Source organism: Oncorhynchus keta, chromosome 36 (genome assembly GCF_023373465.1).
Source record: "Oncorhynchus keta strain PuntledgeMale-10-30-2019 chromosome 36, Oket_V2, whole genome shotgun sequence".
NCBI lineage: Eukaryota > Metazoa > Chordata > Actinopteri > Salmoniformes > Salmonidae > Oncorhynchus > Oncorhynchus keta.
Window position 1 is genome coordinate 13,728,681 of NC_068456.1, and position 18,327 is coordinate 13,747,007.

Here is an 18,327-nt window from a genome sequence, read left to right on the forward strand (position 1 = left end):
TTGTAGAATGTGATATTTTGTAACAGTGAGACTATTTCTGTACAGTGCGTATTCGTGGATGTTTGGTTCTCAGTCAGTTGATTTGTAGTGCAGCTGGACCAGAGGGACGATCTTCAGGGACAACTGTCCTGTTTGATAGAATGGATACGCAACACATCTTATTTTGTCCTGTTTAAATCTGCTCACACTGACTGAATGCATCTGCCTCTGTTCTTTGTTGCAGAGAACGATCCCATCGTCAGCTCTATACAAGTACAGTGTGAAATAACAGAATGGTTTATTAGTGGGAAAGGATGCAGCCTTGAGATCGGAACATGGTTTCTCTTTCAAAGCCAGTCCTTTAAAGCCAGTTCTAGCGTTCTCTCTCATCCTCCCTCTATATTATTGTGTGATAAAGTGCCTCTGAAAGGCAGACTCATTCTTAGGGGATCTGAGCAGATTTCTCATGCGTCATCTCCTGTTTCCTATGAGGGTAGAGCTGTTGACTGGTGGTGCTACATGTTTGCTCCTATTCCTCCCAGACCAGGCTACTAAATGCAAGGCTTTTAGCTCCAACAACACCAGCCCTGACATACACAGACAGGAGGATAGAATCGATCCATGTCTCCCTTACTCTCTTTGCCCCACACCCTTCCCTCCCACGGTCCCTGTCTTGCCTTTCTCTCTCAACCGCCTTTTTTTGTGTCCTCCCTCCTATTGCTTCCTCCCTCTTTCTTTGCCCATCTGTAGCTCTACCCCTCTCTCTTTCTCTCTGGGGTGTGTATTAGAGGTCGACCGATTAATCGGAATGGCAGATTAATTAGGGCTGATTTCAAGTTATCATAACAATCGGAAATCTGTATTTTTTTTGGTGCCGATTTTGCAGTTTTTTTAAATACCTTTTATTTAACTAGGCAAGTCAGTTAATTAAGAACACATTCTTATTTTCAATGACGGCCTACGAACGGTGGGTTAACTGCCTTGTTCAGGGGCATAATGAGAGATTTTCACCTTGTCAGCTCGGGGGACCAATCTTGCAACCTTACAGTTAACTAGTCCAACGCTCTAACCACCTGCCTCTCATTGCACTCCACGAGGAGCCTGCCTGTTACGCGAATGCAGTAGAAGCCAAGATAAGTTGCTAGCTAGCATTAAACTTATCTTGTAAAAAAACAATCAATCAATCATAATCACTAGTTAACTACACATGGTTGATGATATTTCTAGTTTATCTAGCATGTCCTGTGTTGCATATAATCGATGCAACGCAGGGGGATGATTTAACAAAAGCGCATTTGTGAAAAAAGCACAATCGTTGGACGACTGTACCTAACCATAAACACCAATGCCGTTCTTAAAATCAATACACAGAAGTATATATTTTTAAACCTGCATATTTAGCTAAAAGAAATCCAGGTTAGCAGGCAATATTAACCAGGTGAAATTGTGTCATTTCACGCAGAGTCAGGGTATATGCAACAGTTTGGGCAGCCTGGCTCATTGCGAACTAATTTGCCAGAATTTTACGTAATTATGACATAACATTAAAGGTTGTGCAATGTAACAAGAATATTTAGACTTAGGGATGCCACCCGTTAGATAAAATACAGAACGGTTCCGTATTTCACTGAAAGAATAAACGTTTTGTTTTCTAAATGATAGTTTCCGGATTTGACCATATTAATGACTAAAGGCTCGTATTTCTGTGTGTAATTATATTATAATTAAGTCTATAATTTGATAGAGCAGTCTGACTGAGCGATGGTAGGTAGCAGCAGGCTCATAAGCATTCATTCAAACAGCGCTTTTGTGCGTTTTGCCAGCAGCTCTTCGCAAGCACAGCGCTGTTTATGACTTCAAGCCTATCAGCCTGGCTGGTGTAACCAATGTGAAATGGCTAGCTAGTTAGCTGGGTGTGCGCTAATAGCGTTTCAAACGTCACTCGCTCTGAGACTTGGAGTAGTTACTAACGACTAACTTTTTTCCTCACCGTCCCGAAGTGAAAATTCAACTGTTCCAAACTGAACTTGAACGGTCACAAAAATTTAAATACTTTTTATTTTTTATTTAAAAAATGTATATGCCAACATGGGTCTAGGTCATTTGCAGTGCTTTTAAAGTAATTGGTGTATTTCTGAGAAACACTATATTACATCAACTTAATTTGTAAAACTGTTTTGTCTCTTAATGAAAATAAGCAAACATCCATTACATTTCTTAATTATAATTTATTAATTGAACATGCTAACCACATGTATACAATATATTTTTTTTATATCACCTTTATTTCACCTTTATTTAACCAGGTAGGCTAGTTGAGAACAAGTTCTCATTTACAACTGCAACCTGGCCAAGATAAAGCATAGCAGTGTGAACAGACAACAACACAGAGTTACACATGGAGTAAACAATAAACAAGTCAATAACACAGTAGGAAAAAAAGAGTCTATATACATTGTGTGCATAAGGCATGAGGAGGTAGGCGAATAATTACAATTTAGCAGATTAACACTGGAGTGATAAATGATTAGATGGTCATGTGCAGGTAGAGATACTGGTGTGCAAAAAAGCAGAAAAGTAAATAAATAAAAACAGTATGGGGATGAGGTAGGTAAATTGGGTGGGCTATTTACCGATGGACTATGTACAGCTGCAGCGATCGGTTAGCTGCTCAGATAGCAGATGTTTAAAGTTGGTGAGGGAGATAAAAGTCTCCAACTTCAGCGATTTTTGCAATTCGTTCCAGTCACAAGCAGCAGAGAACTGGAAGGAAAGGCGGCCTTAATTGGCTTTAGGGATGATCAGTGAGATGCACCTGCTGGAGCGCGTGCTACGGGTGGGTGTTGCCATCATGACCAGTGAACTGAGATAAGGCGGAGCTTTACCTAGCATGGACTTGTAGATGACCTGGAGCCAGTGAGTCTGGCGACGAATATGTAGCGAGGGCCAGCCGACTAGAGCATACAGATCGCAGTGGTGGGTGGTATAAGGTGCTTTAGTAACAAAATGGATGGCACTGTGATAAACTGCATCCAGTTTGCTGAGTAGAGTATTGGAAGCTATTTTATAGATGACATCGCCGAAGTCGAGAATCGGTAGGATAGTCAGTTTTACTAGGGTAAGTTTGACGGCGTGAGTGAAGGAGGCTTTGTTGCGGAATAGAAAGCCCACTCTAGATTTGATTTTCGATTGGAGATGTTTGATATGAGTCTGGAAGGAGTGTTTACAGTCTAGCCAGACACCTAGGTACTTATAGATGTCCACATATTCTAAGTCGGAATCATCCAGGGTGGTGATGCTAGTCGGGCGTGGGGTGCAGGCAGCGAATGGTTGAAAAGCATGCATTTGGTTTTACTAGCGTTTAAGAGCAGTTGGAGGCCATGGAAGGAGTGTTGTATGGCATTGAAGCTCGTTTGGAGGATAGATAGCACAGTGTCCAAGGAAGGGACAGAAGTATACAGAATGGTGTCGTCTGCGAAGAGGTGGATCAGGGAATCGCCCGCAGCAAGAGCAACATCATTGATATATACAGAGAAAAGAGTCGGTCCGAGAATTAAACCCTGTGGAACCCCCATAAACTAGATTGCACAGTGGAGAAGGTACGGTGGGATTCGAGATGGTCAGTGATCTGTTTGTTGACTTGGCTTTCGAAGACCTTAGATAGGCAGGGCAGGATGGATATAGGTCTGTAACAGTTTGGGTCCAGGGTGTCTCCCCCTTTGAAGAGGGGGATGAATGCGGCAGCTTTCCAATCCTTGGGGATCTCAGACGATATGAAAGAGAGGTTGAACAGGCTGGTAATAGGGGTTGCGACAATGGCGGCGGATAGTTTCAGAAATAGAGGGTCCAGATTGTGAAGACTATCTGATTTGTACGGGTCCCGGTTTTGCAGCTCTTTCAGAACATCTGCTATCTGGATTTGGGTAAAGGAGAAGCTGGGAGGCTTGGGTGAGTAGCAGTGGAGGGGGGGCGGGCGGAGTTGTTAGCCCGAGGTTGGAGTAGCCAGGAGGTAGGCATGGCCAGCCATTGAGAAATGCTTGTTGAAGTTTTCGATTACCGTGGATTTATCGGTGGTGACCGTGTTACCTAGCCTTAGTGCAGTGGGCAGCTGGGAGGAGGTGCTCTTGTTCTCCATGGACTTTACAGTGTCCCAGAACTTTTTGGAGTTAGAGCTACAGGATGCAAATTTCTGCTTGAAAAAGCTGGCCTTTGCTTTCCTGACTGACTGCGGCTATTGGTTCCTGACTTCCCTGAACAGTTGCATATTGCAGTCCACCACAGGATGTTTTTGTGCTAGTTGAGGGCAGTCAGGTCTGCATATCTGGGCTATATCTGTTCTTAGTTCTGCATTTTTTGATGTTGAGGAAGTTACTCTTAAAGAATGACCAGGCATCCTCAACTGACGGGATGAGGTCAATATCCTTCCAGGATACCCGGGCCAGGTCAATTAGATAGGCCAGCTCGCAGAAGTGTTTTAGGGAGCGTTTAACAGTGATGAGGGGTGGTCGTTTGACTGCGGACCCGTAGCGGATACAGGCAATGAGGCAGTGATGTATTTGGAGGGCCAGTTGGTCTGGATGACGTCTATGAGGGTGCCCTTGTTTACAGATGTAGGGTTGTACCTGGTGGGTTCCTTGATGATTTGTGTGAGATTGAGGACATCTAGCTTAGATTGTAGGACTGCCGGGGTGTTAAGCATATCCCAGTTTAGGTTACCTAACAGAACAAACTCTGAAGCTAGATGGGGGGCGATCAAAGAGAGAACAATATTATTGTGAACTGGTTACTGAATAAACCTAAGTTATACATTTTAATCCACCACCAGCTGCCCCATTAAACAACATAACACAACAATATACAAAGAAGAAAGTTTGTGTGTTCCCCAGCCTTCACTTTCTCTGCTTCACCCTCCCTCTTCAGTCACTGAATAATGGTCGCCTTGACCTTTTTCAGTACCACCACTTGCTAACGGCCAGGGTCTAAAATGTACTTTTTGGTACACAGCCACTGTGTGGCAGGTAGATTTAAAATTCTACCAGCCGCTCAGATTTTTTACCAGCCCAAATATTTTCTCTTGCTTAAATTACAACAATAAAACACCAAAAAATGGATGATCATGATTTTGTAATGTTTCTAAAGCAATACATGTATTACTAGTAAGAAGTAATGTGGTATATTGTTTAATTACATTTTTTGTGACCTGAGTCTTTTAATCCTCTTGTTGTGTTCTGGTCGAATTGAACCGGTAAGTTTTCTCCGAAAAATGTATTTAATTAAATCTGATTGTCATAAGGTTCTATGACTTTATCCACACAGGGCATCTGAACACACAAAATACATTTTGATGATTTTCATTATATTTTGGGTGTTTTTATTTATGACCGGTCATTAGAAATGAATGGGTGAGACTACAATTAGTGTATAAAATTGAGTTCAGGCACATGCCCAGACCCCCACATGCAGGTGTGTTTGAGCATGCACACACACACACACTTTGTGCTATTGCCCGAAGAAAAACAAGTAAGTGCTCCTGATGACAACCCTGCACAGGGATGTTGCTGTGAGTACCAGGGAGCCCAACGTTGTCCTGGATTACAACCGAGGGGGAGTTGACAACCTTGATAAGGTATGTTACTTTGTATCTTTCAAGTCTCGTGTACTTTTTTTTTCTATTACCAGATTGTTTTATCTGCACCATAAAAATATGACATGTTGTTGTTTGGTGAAATGCTCATTGAATTTGTGAACAATATGGAGTCAATTATATTCATTTCAATATGTAAATATGTTTTACATGTGATAAATTAAAACAACACTTTGATGCAATTTTTCACGTTACTATGCAAGACATAAAATAATGAATACATACAGGTGATATTTTATTTATTGATTATTGCACTTTTGCAGGTTCCTGTCACATACTCTTGTAAGAGGATGACGGCATGTTGGCCCATGGTGGTGTTCTTCAACATCCTAGATGTGTCGGCCTACAACGAGTTTGTGGTGTGGATGGAGGTGAATCCAGGCTGGAAGTAGGGGAAATTCTTCAAGAGGAGACTATCCCTAGAAGAGTTGGGAAAAGCCATGGTGGCACCCCTCATTCAAAGGCGCCAACACCTTCCTCCAACACCATCCTCTGCTGGATTGGTGATAGAGATACAAGGGCCAGATGCACGATATACGGCCACCAGAGACAAAAGAGACAAAGGGAAGAGGTGCAATCTGTGTGCACCAAGAGATGTCAAAACGAGCATTATGTGCCATAAATCCAGTGCATATATTTGCAAGGCACATGCAACAACCGCATGAGAACACACAACATGGAACCACCACTGATTGACAGATTGTGAACATTTTAATGTTTTTGTTAGTAATACTGTTATTCTTACTGTTGTTCTTTAATGTGTTCCGACATTAATTTTGTAATATGGTCAAGTTTGCAAGTTTTGGGCCCATGTCCTTTCTTTATTACTAAAATCATGGCGGGCAGTTTTGACCAGGAACACAACAGATGTTATTTTCTACCACTATTTAAACATTTTAAATGGTTTCAAAACAAATGTCCTTGTTTAACTTTGACACAAAGTAGTCTGATAAATAGCACAATGTTTCATCTGAGTATTTGTTAGTCAAAATAATCCATACATTATGCCTTTTTAACTCAAAAACTAGTTGTTTGAGCTCAGGTCAATGAGGCCTACATCCCATAAATAGCAAATAGAAGTTCAAAACTTGTAATGTTCACAATAACTTAAGTTGATTCAAAAAAAGATCTAACATAGCATTAGGTGATAATATATGGATTTATAATCAGCTATAATGGGGCAGTCATTTTGGACCGGGAACACAGAATGAATGAACATGAAACGAACACAACAGGAGGGTTAACCAACATATGACAGATGAGACAAAACTGTTCATCTTCCCTCTAAAGCGGGAGGTTCCCGTGGTGATGCCACTCCAATCATGTTTGTGCCTGTGAGACTGACTAGTGTCCGCGTTGCTTCTCCTTCCTAGCAGTTGAAACTCAAACATCCGAAAAACAACCTAGCTTGTGAACCAAACAATGAAAATAGCCAAGGAACGCAAGGAAAAAATTCTCACTTAAGTAGACTTCCATTTGAAGTAAAAGAAAGTAACGTTTATGCCTGAGCGCAGTGCTTCTAAAAATTAATATGTCACTCCGCTCTTCACGTGCGCACGCCAGGCAGTGCTGCAGCGCGAGGCTGAAGTACTTGGCACATTTTAGTGTGTACATTTGTTTCAGGTCAGGGAAATACAACCATATTCACTAGAATACTATAGTAGCTAGCCATAGTCTACAAACAATGCAAATGCCACAGCAACTACCGGGCACGAAACATCCGCTCCGGCCCCGCAGACAAGCTAGGAGAGAGTCAAATGTGTATGCTAATAGGCTTATTTACCCAACATTGGAATATATTGTGATATATTGTAATATTATACTTTTCCATAACCTAAATAATGACATATAGAATGCCTAGCCAACCATATCATTGTTTGAAACCTGGACGTTTTGCATAGCCTATTTTACCCTGCTTTTAATAACCTTTAGCCAAAATCCGAACATAGGGAAAAAAGCTGCGATTTCTTGGTTTGCCGTTGAAACCAGCATTTCTTCTTCTACTGTCCAAGGGCAGTAAAACACAATCATGTTGTTGCATCGTCAGATGTTCCTTCTTTCTAAGTTTCTACCATTAGGCTGCATATCTGTCGTTGTCGCATTATAGAAACCGCTCGTATCAAGTGTGCCTTCTGGGAATGGTGTTCTCGGGTAATATCATCACGCATATGGCCGAGACGAGTGAACACATTGCTGCGCTTATAATGTGCATTAAGTTCTAAGCTAAATGTTGTGATCTGTTTCATCAGCCTCGTCTTTGTGTTTAAACATTTTGGTATGGAACCACTGTTCTATGCGTTTGATATTTTTCTGGCCTATCGTCCCGCAGCTGTGCCAACGTATGTTTTGAACTGTCCCAGACACCTTTTTTAAAGGACAACCTTCATTTCGAGCCTTGTGTGTGTGCATGTAGGGGACAATTAATATGTTTCTGTGTGCGTTTCTCCCTGTCCCTCACCTTCCTTCAGTCCCACTTCCTTCACCAGTGACACACATACAGCTTAAAATTATATTTCTTCCATTGACCCATCGATATACATGCGTGGGTGGGTGGGCACGCTCCTGGCAAGTCAATGGAAACACACTAACCAATGCTCTTAGTTTGGCTTTGTGAGGCACCCTGCTGTCTGTCTGCATGGCTGGCTGGCTGGCTGGCTGGCTGGCTGGCTGGCTGGCTGGCTGGCTGTGTGTGTGTGTGTCTGTGTTTGCAATTGTGTACATTATGTTAAGTGTGTCTGTCTGTCTTTTTATGTGTGTGTGTGTGCATGCAAAAGTATATGTATCTGTGTGATGACCATTGCAGTTACAGTATATTTACTATGCTATGCTGTAGAGCATACGGAATATGTGCATGACTAGCTGTGACAGGTGATTGATCCAGTGCTATTAAGGGCCCAGAATGGTCCTCTGAAGGCTGCTGAGATCAGACTGTGAAGCAGTAGCACACTGATATAGGGGGTGAGGGACCTCCCATTAGCCAATCAGTTAGTGGCCTTATGGCTGAATAGATTGATAATAGACTCCCCCCACCTCGCCCTGGGGAATGGAGGAGAGGGAAGGGGAGAGGGGTCGAGGGAGAAACAAAGGGAGGGGATATTGAGTGATGTGAAGGGAAGAAGAGTGTGTGTCATGAGGAAGGAAGAGTGAGGTAGGAAGTGGAGGGGCAGGCTCTAAATCCAGGTAGTGTGAGGGTCCTAGGCCTGGAGGAGTATGTGCACAAGTCTGGTGTCCTTCAGTTGTTCTTTTAGGTGATAGTTTAATTTTTATATATATACTGCTCAAAAAAATAAAGGGAACACTAAAATAACACATCCTAGATCTGAATGAATGAAATATTCTTATGAAACACTTTTTTTACATATTGAATTTGCTGACAACAAAATCACACAAAAATGATCAATGTAAATCAATGTAATCAACCCATGGAGGTCTGGATTTGTAGTCACACTCAAAATTAAAGTGGAAAACCACACTACAGGCTGATCCAACTTTGATGTAATGTCCTTAAAACAAGTCCAAATGAGGCTCAGTAGTGGGTGTGGCCTCCACGTGCCTGTATGACCTGCCTACAACGCCTGGGCATGCTCCTGATGAGGTGGCGGATGGTCTCCTGAGGGATCTCCTCCCAGACCTGGACTAAAAGCATCCGCCAACTCCTGGACAGTCTGTGGTGCAACGTGGCATTGGTGGATGGAGCGAGACATGATGTCCCAGATGTGCTCAATTGGATTCAGGTCTGGGGAACGGGCGGGCCAGTCCATAGCATCAATGTATTCTTCTTGCAGGAACTGCTGACACACTCCAGCCACATGAGGTCTAGCATTGTCTTGCATTAGGAGGAACCCAGGACCAACCGCACCAGCATATGGTCTCACAAGGGGTCTGAGGATCTCATCTCGGTACCTAATGGCAGCCAGGCTACCTCTGGCGAGCACATGGAGGGCTGTGCGGCCCCCCAAAGAAATGCCACCTCACACCATGACTGACCCACCGCCAAACCGGTCATGCTGGAGGATGTTGCAGGCAGCAGAACGTTCTCCACGGCGTCTCCAGACTCTGTCACGTCTGTCACGTGCTCAGTGTGAACCTGCTTTCATCTGTGAAGAGCACAGGGCGCCAGTGGCAAATTTGCTAATCTTGGTGTGCTCTGGCAAATGCCAAACGTCCTGCACGGTGTTGAGCTTGTAAGCACAACCCCCACCTGTGGACGTCAGGCCCTCATACCACCCTCATGGAGTCTGTTTCTGACCGTTTGAGCAGACACATGCGCATTTGTGGCCTGCTGGAGGTAATTTTGCAGGGCTCTGACAGTGCTCCTCCTGCTCCTCCTTGCACAAAGGCGGAGGTAGCGGTCCTGCTGCTGGGTTGTTGCCCTCCTACGGCCTCCTCCGCATCTCCTGATGTACTGGCCTGTCTCCTGGTAGCGCCTCCATGCGCTGGACACTACGCTGACAGACACAGCAAACCTTCTTGCCACAGCTCGCATTGATGTGCCATCCTGGATGAGCTGTACTACCTGAGCCACTTGTGTGGGTTGTAGACTACGTCTCATGCTACCACTAGAGTCAAAGCACCGGCAGCATTCAAAAGTGACCAAAACATCAGCCAGGAAGCATAGGAACTGAGAAGTGGTCTGGTCACCACCTGCAGAACCACTCCTTTATTGGGGTTGTCTTGCTAATTGCCTATAATTTCCACCTGTTGTCTATTCCATTTGCACTACAGCATGTGAAATTTATTGTCAATCGGTGTTGCTTCCTAAGTGGACAGTTTGATTTCACAGAAGTGTGATTGACTTGGAGTTACATTGTGTTGTTTAAGTGTTCCCTTTATTTTTTGGAGCAGTGTGTGTGTGTATATATATATATATATATACACAATGCCTTGCAGTGTGTGTGTGTATATATATATATATATATACACAATGCCTTGCGAAAGTATTCGGCCCCCTTGAACTTTGCGACCTTTTGCCACATTTCAGGCTTCAAACATAAAGATATAAAACTGTATTTTTTTGTGAAGAATCAACAACAAGTGGGACACAATCATGAAGTGGAATGACATTTATTGGATATTTCAAACTTTTTTAACAAATCAAAAACTGAAAAATTGGGCGTGCAAAATTATTCAGCCCCCTTAAGTTAATACTTTGTAGTGCCACCTTTTGCTGCGATTACAGCTGTAAGTCGCTTGGGGTATGTCTATCAGTTTTGCACATCGAGAGACTGAAATTTTTTCCCATTCCTCCTTGCAAAACAGCTCGAGCTCAGTGAGGTTGGATGGAGAGCATTTGAACAGCAGTTTTCAGTTCTTTCCACATATTCTCGATTGGATTCAGGTCTGGACTTTGACTTGGCCATTCTAACACCTGGATATGTTTCTTTTTTAACCATTCCATTGTAGATTTTGCTTTATGTTTTGGATCATTGTCTTGTTGGAAGACAAATCTCCGTCCCAGTCTCAGGTCTTTTGCAGACTCCATCAGGTTTTCTTCCAGAATGGTCCTGTATTTGGCTCCATCCATCTTCCCATCAATTTTAACCATCTTCCCTGTTCCTGCTGAAGAAAAGCAGGCCCAAACCATGATGCCGCCCCCACCATGTTTGACAGTGGGGATGGTGTGTTCAGGGTGTTGCTTTTACGCCAAACATAACGTTTTGCATTGTTGCCAAAAAGTTCAATTTTGGTTTCATCTGACCAAAGCACCTTCTTCCACATGTTTGGTGTGTCTCCCAGGTGGCTTGTGGCAAACTTTAAACAACACTTTTAATGGATATCTTTAAGAAATTGCTTTCTTCTTGCCACTCTTCCATAAAGGCCAGATTTGTGCAATATACGACTGATTGTTGTCCTATGGACAGAGTCTCCCACCTCAGCTGTAGATCTCTGCAGTTCATCCAGAGTGATCATGGGCCTCTTGGCTGTATCTCTGATCAGTCTTCTCCTTGTATGAGCTGAAAGTTTAGAAGGACGGCCAGTTCTTGGTAGATTTGCAGTGGTCTGATACTCCTTCCATTTCAATATTATCGCTTGCACAGTGCTCCTTGGGATGTTTAAAGCTTGGGAAATCTTTTTGTATCCAAATCCGGCTTTAAACTTCTTCACAACAGTATCTCGGACCTGCCTGGTGTGTTCCTTGTTCTTCATGATGCTCTCTGCGCTTTTAACGGACCTCTGAGACTATCACAGTGCAGGTGCATTTATACGGAGACTTGATTACACACAGGTGGATTGTATTTATCATCATTAGTCATTTAGGTCAACATTGGATCATTCAGAGATCCTCACTGAACTTCTGGAGAGAGTTTGCTGCACTGAAAGTAAAGGGGCTGAATAATTTTGCACGCCCAATGTTTCAGTTTTTGATTTGTTAAAAAAGTTTGAAATATCCAATAAATGTCGTTCCACTTCATGATTGTGTCCCACTTGTTGTTGATTCTTCACAAAAATATACAGTTTTATATCTTTATGTTTGAAGCCTGAAATGTGGCAAAAGGTTGCATAGTTCAAGGGGGCCGAATACTTTCGCAAGGCACTGTACATACGCTACCGTTCAAACGTTTGGGGTCATTTTTTTGTCCATTAAAATAACATCAAATTGATCAGAAATAGTGTAGACGTTGTTAATGTTGTAAATGACTATTGTAGCTGGAAACTGCTTTTTAAAATATGTTTTATGTACGTCTATGTAGATATTTCAGAGGCCCATTATCAGCAACCATCACTCCTGTCTTCCAATGGCACGTTATGTTAGCTAATCCTAGTTTATCATTTATAAAGGCTAATTGATCATTAGAAAACTCCTTTGCAGTTGTTAGCACAGCTGAAAACTGTTGTTCTGATTAAAGAAGCAATAAAACTGACATTCTTTAGACTAGTTGAATATCTGGAGCATCAGCGTTTGTGGGTTCGATTACAGACTCAAAATGGCCAGAAACAAAGCTTTTCTTCTGAAACTCGTCAGTCTATTCTTGTTCTGGGAAATGAAGGCAATTCCACATGAGAAATCACCAAGAAATTGAAGATCTCGTACAACGCTGTGTACTACTCCCCTCACAGAACAACGCAAACGGGCTCTAACCAGAATAGAAAGGAGTGGGAGGCCCCGGTGCACAACTGAGCAAGAGGACATGTACATTAGTGTCTAGTTTGAGAAACAGATGCCTCACAAGTCCTCAACTAGCAGCTTCATTAAATAGTACCCGCAAAACACCAGTCTCAATGTCAACAGTGAAGAGGCAACTCCGGGATGCTGGCCTTCAAAAATGTCATATCGGTGCATCACTAATATATTATTTATATAATGAAATCATGTAGTAACCAAAAAAGTGTTAAACAAATCAAAATATATTTTATATTTGAGATTATTCAAAGTGGCCATCCTTTGCCTTGATGACCAGCTTTTTAACCAGCTTCTCTTGGAATACAGTCTTGAAGGAGTTCCCACATATGCTGAGCACTTGTTGGCTGCTTTTCCTTCACTTTGTAGTCCAACTCATCCCAAACCATCTCAATTGGGTTGAGGTTAGGTGATTGTGGAGGCCAGGTCATCTGATGCAGCACGCCATCACTCTCCTTCTTGCTCACATAGCCTTTACACAGCCTGGAGGTGTGTTGGGTCATTGTCCTGTTGAAAACACATTGACACACAATGTCCCCAATCACTGCCCTGGGACATTGGGATATATTAATTATATTTTGACCAGAGGAAAGAGTGCCTCCTACGGGCTCTCTAACACCACAGGTTAGTCTGATGCTCTATGTTAGAGAATGGGCCATAGCTCTAGCCACGGTCTTCTGTGTTGATTCTGGTGAGCAGCCTACTCTGATAGCCAGGGTTTGTTTGAGCTGCACTATCAATATTAGGATAGCCACTGGATCTGGGAGCAGAGGTCCTACTAGGGGACTCTGATACACAACATATACTCAGTATGTGACTTGTCTATGAATTCTGGTTAACTAAGGTGTTGTGTGAGATTTGTTTTGGTTCCCACTTGTGTACATGTGTTTTTATGTCACTGGTTTTAGATTAAATGTGATTAAATGTGTTGTTTCGGTCCTCTTGCGCTGTTCCCCCCGGTCCCCCCTCCCACAGAGGAGATGGCTGCGGTCTCTCTGAGCACTATGAAACATTTAAAATGGGATTCTGGGTGGTGGAGAACAAAGGAGCCACCCTCTGTACTGTGTTGCTCATATACACATACACAAAAGGGAGAGTGTCATTGTAGAGCTGTGATGAACCCCCCTAGACAGAATGCACGCTGGGTTTCACATGACCACGTGGGTGATTATTTGAATAGTTGAGTCTGTTGTGTAAGAGCAGTGCTAGCTGAAGAAGAAACACTGTTCTGGTACACAAAGTCCTTTGATTTGGTCTATCATGATATTCCTAGTTTAGGAGGGGTGGTGGAGGTAAACAAATGCTAACCCAATGCTTTGCCTACCTCCTCCTTTCATAAATTTCCATGTGGGAGTTTTCATGTGTTTGTTTGCATTGAAGGCTGTTGCTGTTGAGAGGCGGAGGCAGCCTTCCATTGACCAGATACATGCCTAGCTAAAGCTAATAGTTACTGCCTTACCTAAAGCTAATAGTGCTGCCTTACCTACAGGGCTGTCCATCTGCCTGGCCGTGACCCTCAATTTGTCCCTTCTACAGGCCTTCTGAGACTGACGGACAGACAGACGCAACACGCCTGAGGGACAGACACAAGGACAGCACCAGAGGAAGTCTCCACAGCAACAAGAGGTCAGAGACTCTAGGTGGATTTACATCAGATTTGCAACTTTTCTGTGTACACTAACCTTGGATATGGTGTGGCCAAAGTCACATTCCTGCTTCATGTGTGAGTGCATTTATTAAACATACCGTAAATACCATACTATATAGACACACAAAATGGCAATTCAAACTATACTGGAGCTTCTCATCTAAACCATATTGCACATAGTGTTGCACACTTGATTAATGCAATGGTTCACAAATGTGTGGATATTTTAAAATCCTCCAGAGGTGTAGTGTGGTAGACCTCTCATCATTAGAACCGCAGGGCCTCGAGACCCCCCTTCAAGCTAGTGAGGTGTCATTCTGACAGCAACTTTCTAATAGTGTAATTATAATGAACTAAAATATAAACGCAACATGTAAAAATGTAAAAGATTTTACTGAGTTCCAGTTCATATAAGGAAATCAGTCAATGGAAATCATTTTATTCGGCCCTAATCTATGGATTTCACATGACTGGGAATACAGATATGCGTCTGTTGGTCACACATTCCTTAAAAAATGGTAGGGGCATGGATCAGAAAACCAGTCAGTATCTGGTGTGACCACCATTTTCCCACATGCAGCGCAACATACCTCCTTCGCATAGAGTTGATTAGGCCTGGGAAATGTTGTCCCACTTCCCTGCAATGGCTGGAACACGCTGTCGTTCACATCGATCGAGATAATCCTTCTAGTGGTTAGAGCGTTGGACTAGTAACCGGAAGGTTGTAAGTTCAAATCCCCGAGCTGACAAGGTACAAATCTGTCGCTCTGCCCCTGAACAGGCAGTTAACCCACTGTTCCTAGGCCGTCATTGAAAATTAGAATTTATTCTTAACTGACTTGCCTAGTTAAATTTAAAAAATCAAACGTGCTCAATGGGTGACATGTCTGGTGAGTATGCAGGCCATGGAAGAACTGGTACATTTTGAGCTTCCAAAAATAGTGTACAGATTCTTGAAACATGAGGTGATGGCGGCGGATGAATACCATGACAATGGGCCTCAGGATCTCATCACGGTATCTCTGTGCATTCAAATTGCCATTGATAAAATGCAATTGTGTTTCGTTGTTTGTAGCTTATGCCTGCCCATACCATAACCCCACCGCCACCATGGGGACACTCTGAACGTTGACATCAGCGAACCGCTTGTCATTGTGAGGCCGGTTGGGACTTACTGTCAAATTCTCTAAAACGACATTGGAGGTGGCTTATGGTAGAGAAATTAACATTTAATTATCTGGCAACAGCTCTGGTATCAGCATACCAATTGCATACTCCATCAGGACTTGAGACATCTGAGGTGTTGTGTTACAAAACTGCATCTTTTAGTGTCCTTTTATTGTCCCCAGCACAAGATGCACCTGTGTAATGATTATGCTGTTTAATCAGCTTCTTGATATGCCACACCTGTCAGGTTTATGGATTATCTTGGGAAAGGAGAAATCCTCACTAACAGGGATGTAAACGAATTTCTGCACAGCATTTGAGAGAAACGCTTTTTGTGCATATGAAACATTTCTCGGATCTTTTATTTGAAACATGGGACCAACACTTTACATGTTGAGTTTATATCTTTGTTCAGTGTAATACGTTGCCTTTGTTGCAACTATGAAACAGAAAGCATATGTGTTGGAACACGGTCACAGCTTAAGTAAAAAATAAAATAGAAAACACCCCAACCACCAAGACGCACGGTCAAATGGGGAACACATCAGTAGCCTAAACACAATAAGTGCCAAGTGTGCTTGATAAATAGTGAAAATCAGCACAAAAGCCAAAATGGCATAATAATGAATGCGTCCTTATGAGAGCAGTCAAAAATAGTCAATTATTGTCAGCTCATGCTTACATTGTGTGCGTCCTGGGATCAGTTGGATTTCATTTAGCTGTTATCCCTTGTCGACACACATCTTTGTCACTTTCACTTGCTTGACTCACTTTGACATACCTTCGTTTGGTTGTAGTGCATAATAGTCTCCGGTTTTCTCTCTGTCCCTGTCGGTGTGCTCATTGTACTGGTGACAGAAATGTTCTTTCTTGCCTTGTGAGTTTTGCCTTGTCATTCTTCACCACCGTACAGCGGCTGTGCAGGTGCCTTATTTTGCACAGAGGGATGGTGCTCCCTTCTCAATTTGTTCATGGTGCCGACAAGGCTTGTCTTCTTGGTAAGCAACTTGTTCGCCAATGACAGTGAAGTGAAGAAATTGTCCATGGTGACATTTCTCCCCATGCCAACGTAAGTTCCACAAGCCCTGGTTACCACATTCTCGGACACTTGCTCAATTGCCACCCGATGTTTTCCCAGATATGGAAAGGCGTTCAGCATGTACAATTACCCACACTCCCACTGTGTAGCCCACTTCAGCATGTACAATTACCCACACTCCCACTGTGTAGCCCACTTCAGCATGTACAATTACCCACACTCCCACTGTGTAGCCCACTTCAGCATGTACAATTACCCACACTCCCACTGTGTAGCCCACTTCAGCATGTACAATTACCCACACTCCCACTGTGTAGCCCACTTCAGCATGTACAATTACCCACACTCCCACTGTGTAGCCCACTTCAGCATGTACAATTACCCACACTCCCACTGTGTAGCCCACTTCAGCATGTACAATTACCCACACTCCCACTGTGTAGCCCACTTCAGCATGTACAATTACCCACACTCCCACTGTGTAGCCCACTTCAGCATGTACAATTACCCACACTCCCACTGTGTAGCCCACTTCAGCATGTACAATTACCCACACTCCCACTGTGTAGCCCATTTCAGCATGTACAATTACCCACACTCCCACTGTGTAGCCCACTTCAGCATGTACAGCCCACTCCCACTGTGTAGCCCATTTCATGTACAATTACCCACACTCCCACTGTGTAGCCCACTTCAGCATGTACAATTACCCACACTCCCACTGTGTAGCCCACTTCAGCATGTACAATTACCCACACTCCCACTGTGTAGCCCACTTCAGCATGTACAATTACCCACACTCCCACTGTGTAGCCCACTTCAGCATGTACAATTACCCACACTCCCACTGTGTAGCCCACTTCAGCATGTACAATTACCCACACTCCCACTGTGTAGCCCACTTCAGGTAGGCCAGAGGAGACTGATAAGACTGCTGGGATTCACTGGACTGATATAGGATACATACCATTTTGAGATTTTAGAATGGATCAATACAGTAGAATGGTCTGCCCTGTTCTTCTTTCACAGTTGGTGATTACATTATTATGCATCGTTCGCTTCCCCCTCGCTCATCAACTCCCCCTTTTCTCCCTCATTATACTATACTATCATTCATTTAATCTGTTATGTGTGAAATGTAGTTTCTGTATAGTTTAGGTTCAGTTTCAGGGCAACTATCAGGGTGATTATCAGCTGGGCACTGCACTGTTGGGAGAGGTGGGGTGGGGGCAACTGGGGACCCCCCAAGAAAATGACATGCCCTCTTTTAAACTGCTTGTAACTCCAGTTTGGTTTGTGATGCTAAGATTCTAACAACGGCAGTGTGTAATATAGACCTATTTAGCAAAAGTCAAGGACTGAGGGGGGCATGACTTAAATGGCAGAGTAATTACAATTGTTTAATTCAGGAGCAGTCAAAATGCCTGCTTTATTGTTAGAGAGATTTGAGTCCTGGACGTCACAGTAGTGTGGTGTAAAGAGGCCGAGTGTGTTTGACTTTTGTACAGGAGATTGTTTTCTATCTGTTTTCGCCGGTGTTAAGGTCGCTATGTATCTGGGTCAATGTCTATGAAGGGGTCAATGTTCCGCGAGGCATTCTAACAAAAGGCAGAAATGTGCATCTTTTTTTCTTACACAGCGTATCTGTACTAAATGTAGCTGTTAGTATTCATGGATACAGTGTAGTAGCTAGCTGCTAATATCCATATCCTTTTGTAGGTCTGTTATTG

General features: G+C 43.1%; 1 protein-coding gene across 7 annotated transcripts in view; it reads left to right on the top strand.

Moving 5' to 3' along the window:
- The window catches only part of LOC118369680 (bifunctional heparan sulfate N-deacetylase/N-sulfotransferase 2-like), a 180,734-nt gene that overhangs the window by 123,771 nt on the left and 38,636 nt on the right, over positions 1-18,327 (top strand). For 5 of the 7 annotated variants that reach the window (XM_035754272.2, XM_035754276.2, XM_035754275.2 and 2 more), the window contains one exon: positions 14,280-14,369. The exons of 1 other annotated variant lie outside the window; for it this stretch is intronic. The gene's annotated coding sequence lies outside the window, so the exon portion shown is untranslated. Of the gene's footprint in view, positions 1-14,232; positions 14,370-18,327 lie in introns of all 7 variants that reach the window. One more of the 7 variants, XM_035754274.2, reaches the window with a different exon arrangement.